General features: G+C 39.5%; 1 pseudogene; it reads left to right on the plus strand.

The window, feature by feature from the left end:
* The first annotated feature begins 3,320 nt into the window (after window positions 1-3,320).
* On the plus strand, window positions 3,321-3,807 carry LOC101179070 (annotated as a pseudogene).
* The last annotated feature ends 1,275 nt before the right edge of the window (window positions 3,808-5,082 follow it).

Consider the following 5,082-nt stretch of genomic DNA (forward strand, 5'->3'; position numbering starts at 1 on the left):
GCAAAGATAGTAAGAACACACAATAGGGAAAGGACTGTCTCTTCAGTAAGTGGTGTTGTGAAAACTAGGTATCCACATGCAGTAGAATAAAACTGAACCCTTATCTCACACCATATACAAAAATCAACTGAAAACAGATTAAAGACTTAAATGTAAGACCTGAAACTGTAAGACTACTAGAAACCAATATGGAAACAAAGCTTCTTGACATTGGTCTGGGCAAAGATTTTTTGGATATGGCTCCAAAAGCACAGAAAACACAAGCAAAAATGGGCAAATGAGATTGCATCAAATGAAAAAAAAAAAAAAACTTCTGCACAGCTAAGGAAATGATCAACAGAGTAAAAAAAAAATCCTACAGAATTGAAGAAAATATTTGCAAACAATACGTCTGATAAGGGGTTAATATAAAAAATATATTAGGAACTCAAATAATTCAAGAGCAAGAAAACAACTCAGTTAAAAAAATGGTCAAAGGACCTGAATAAATACTATGTTTTGAATGTGTTCCCCAAAATTCACTTGTTGAAAACTTAATCCCCAATGCAATAATGTTGAGAGAGAGATGGGGCCCAATAAAGGTGACTGGGCATAATGGCAGAGCCTCATGAATGAATTAATGTAGTCACGGGAGTAAGCCAGTTATCAAGAGAGCAGGTTGTTATAAAAGTGAGCCTGGCCCCTCTTGCTTTCTCAGTCTTGTGTGCTCGCTTCTATCTTCTGCCGTTTCACCATGGATATTGAAGCACAAAGCCCTCATCAAATGCCAGCACCATGCTCTTAGATTTGTCAGCCTGCAGAACCATGAGCCAAGCAAATTTCTATTGTTTATAATTTACCCAGTCTGTGGTATTCTGTTGTAGCAACAGAGAATAGACTAATACAACAGACATTTCTTGAAAGAAGACATACAAATGGCCAGCAGGTATTTTTTAAAATGCTCAACATGGCCGGGTGCGGTGGCTCAAGCCTGTAATCCCAGCACTTTGGGAGGCCGAGGCGGGTGGATCACAAGGTCAGGAGATCGAGACCATCTTGGCTAACATGGTGAAACCCCATCTCTACTAAAAATACAAAAAATTAGCCGGGCGTGTTGGCGAGCGCCTGTAGTCCCAGCTACTCGGGAGGCTGAGGCAGGAGAATGGCGTGAACCCGGGAGGCGGAGCTTGCAGTGAGCCGAGAGCGCGCCACTGCACTCCAGCCTGGGCGACAGAGCGAGACTCTGTCTCAAAAAAAAAAAAAAAAAAAAAAAAATGCTCAACATTATGAATGACAAGAGAAATGCAATAGAAAAGTACAATAAGATATTGCCTCATATCTGTTAGAATGGCTGTTAACAACAAGTATTGAAAAGGATGTGGAGAAAAGGAAACTCTTGTATACTGCTGGTAGAAATGCAAATTAGTACAGCCATTATAGAAAAACAGTATAAAGTGTTCTTTAAAAATTAAAAATAGATAAAGAAAATGTGGTACATATATACCATGGAATACTATGCAGCCATAAAAAAGGATGAGTTCATGTCCTTTGCAGGGACATGGATGAAGCTGGAAACCACCATTCTCAGCAAACTAACACAGGAACAAAAAACCATACACCACACGTTCTCACTCATAAGTAGGAGTTGAACAATGAGAACACATGGACACAAGGAGGGGAACATCACACACCGGGGCCTGTTGGGGGGTGGGGGCCTAGGGGAGGGATAGCATTAGGAGAAATACCTAATGTAGATGATGGGTTAATGGGTACAGCAAACCACCATGGCAAGTGTATACCTATGTAACAAACCTGCATGTTCTGCACATGTATTCCAGAACTTAAAGTATAATAAAAAAAATTAAAAATAGAACTACCATGTGATCCAGCAATTTCGCTCCTGGGTATACACCCAAATGAAATGAAATCAGTATATCAAAGAGATCTCTGCACTCCCATGTTTACTGCGGAACTATTCACAATAGCCAAGAGGTGGAAACAACCTAAGTGTCCGTCAACAAATGACTGAAGAAAATATGGTATATATACAATGGAATATGATTCACCCTTAAAAAAGAAGGAAATCTGATTGTGATAAATAGGTGACAAGGGAAATAAACCAGAAAGACCAATATTGCATAATCTCACTCTTACGTGGAATCTAAAAAAAGCGAACTTTTTAAGGAATGGAAACAATTGATCATTAAAGTTGGAGACATACTGGTGATGATACGATCTATCTATAGCTTCCCCTGGAGAAGGTGTTTGTTTACAGACAAAGATAATTTGATTACAACCAGGAACAGAGTCTGAAAGTCTGAGCTTCCCTTAGAACATGGCTTTTTTTTCTTTTGAGAAGTGAGTCTTGAATCGCAGTGTGCTCCTTTTTTTTTTTTTTTTTTTTTAATTTTATCTTAGGTTTGGGGGCACATGTGCAGGCTTGTTATATAGGTAAACTCGTGTGATGGGAGTTTGTTGTACAGATTTTGTCATCCAGTTACTAAGCCTAGTATCCAATAGTCATTTTTTCTGCTCCTCTCCCTCCTCCCTCCTCCCACCCTCCACCCTTAAGTAGGCCCCAGTATCTGTTGTTTCCTTTTTTGTGTTTATGAGTTCTCATCATTTAGCTCCTACTTAGAAAGGAGAACACGCTGCATTTGGTTTTCTGTTCCCGTGTTAGTTTGCTAAGGCTAATGGCCTCCAGCTCAATCCACGTTCCCACAAAGAACATGATCTCATTCAAAAAAGCAAACTTATAAAACAGAGTGTAGAACAATAGTTTCCAAGGGCTGGAGGTCAGGTAGAAGAGTGAGAAGGATGTTGGCCAAAGGGTACGTAGTTTTGGTTAGACAGGATGAATAAGTTTTGGAGATCTATTGTATAGCATGATGATGATAACAATAATGTATTACACACTTGAAAATTGCTGAGAGTAGATCTTAAATGTTCTCACCACAAAAAAAGGTATAAGAGGTGATATGTTAATTAGCTTGACTTAATCATTTCACAATGTATACATATATCAAAATGTCACATCATATATAATTTGTATTTGTCAATTATACCTTTGTAAAGGAACAAATTTTTATAAATAGTGAGGCTGAGCATTTTTTCATATTTTTATTCATCCTTTGACATTCTTTTTCTGAGAACTGTCCATTTATGCCTTTTGTCCATTTTCTGATCGGTAAGTTCCTTCTTTTCTTGTAAGTTTGAAAGATCCTCCCTCTAGCTGCCATCTTGCATCCCCGAACGTGTGTGCCTAATCTCAGCTGGTCCACCCGAGATACCCTGAGCACCAACCCTAGTCCCCCTAGCAGCCCCTTATCTGCTCCAACAAGATGAAAGAAACGATCATGAACCAGGAAAACTCGCCAAACTGCAGGCACAAGTGCTCATTGGTGGGAAAGGAACTGCTCACAGAAAGAAGAAGGTGGTCCATAGAACAGCCACAGCCGATGATAAAAAGCTTCAATTCTCCTTAAAGAAGTTACAAGTAAACAATATCTCTGGTATTGAAAAGGTGAATATGTTTACAAACCAAGGAACAGTGATCCACTTTAACAACCCTAAATTTCAGGCATCGCTGGCAGTGAACACTTTCACCATAACAGGTCATGCTGAGGCAAAGCAGGTGACAGAAATGCTACCCAGTGTCTTAAGCCAGCTTGGTGCAGACAGTCTGACTAGTTTAGGGAGACTGGCTGAAGTTCTGCCCAAACAACCTGTGGATGGAAAAGCACCACTTGCTACTGGAGAGGATGATGATGATGGAGTTCCAGAATTGTGGAGAGTTTTGATGAGGCTTCCAAGAATGAGGCAAACTGAATTGAGTCGACTTCTAAAGATGATAAAACTTGAAGAAGTTACTGGGAGCTGCTATTTTCTATTATGACTGCTTTTAAGAAATTTTTGTTCATGGATCTGATAAAATCTAGATCTCTAATATTTCTAAGCCCAAGCCCCTTGGACACTGTAGTGCTTTTCAGTTTTCGCTTATACATAATCATTCTTTTTAGCTAATTAAGCTGCAGAAGCTGGGAAATAAAGTTTGAAACAAAGGTTAATAAAGTTCTTTGCCTAGTAAAAAGTAAAAAAGTAAAAATAAATTTGAAAGACCATTTATATATTTTAATAGGCATTTTTCACATGTTGCAAAAATTTTCCCTAGTGTTTCGTTTATCTTGTATTTTTTGTGTGTGTATGTTTAATCAATAGCAGTTGTAACTTTTTAAACTATGAACTAGAAATAAATGGATAAAAGATGTGGCCAGGCACAGTGGTTCACGCCTGTAATCCTAGCAGTTGAAAAGGCCGAGGTGGGCAGATCATGAGGTCAGGAGGTCGAGACCATCCTGGCTAACACGGTGAAACCCCATCTCTACTAAAAATACAAAAAATTAGCCTGGTGTGGTGGCGGGTGCCTGTAGTCCCAGCTGCTTGTGAGGCTGAGGCAGGAGAATCGCTTGAACCCAGGAGGCAGAGGTTGCAGCGAGCCGAGATTTCGCTACTGCACTCCAGCCTGGCAACAGAGTGAGACTCCATCTCAAAAAAAAAAACAAAACCAAAACCCTAAAAAATTATTGTAGATTATTATTTTCTAGTGTTTAAAGGATGCTGAGGTATATTCTTTTCCACAATTTTTTAAAAATTTGATCTCAATATAATAATAAATAAATTACACATGCATTTAATTTTTTTTTTTTTTTTTAGATGGAGTCTTGCTCTGTCATCCAGGCTAGAGTGCAGTGGCGCAATCTCTGCTCACTGCAACCTCCACTTCCTGGGTTCCAGTGATTCTTGTGCCTCAGCCTCCTGAGTAGCTGGGATTACAGACCTGTGCCACCACACTCCACTAATTCTTTTGTAGTTTTAGTAGAGAGGAGCTTTCACCATGTTGCCCAGGCTGGTCTCAAACTCCCGATCTCAGGTGATCTGCCTGCATCAGCCTCTCAAGTGCTGGAGTACATGTGTAAGCCACCTCGCCCAGCCTAAAATTCTTTTTCTGTACTGGTCCAAACTATCTTTTCTCATGAAAATGTATTATTAAGCAGGATTTGTCTAGTAGAACCAGTTTGCCCTTGGTTATAAATGCATAGAAGA

Source organism: Nomascus leucogenys, chromosome 9 (assembly GCF_006542625.1).
Source record: "Nomascus leucogenys isolate Asia chromosome 9, Asia_NLE_v1, whole genome shotgun sequence".
Lineage (NCBI taxonomy): Eukaryota > Metazoa > Chordata > Mammalia > Primates > Hylobatidae > Nomascus > Nomascus leucogenys.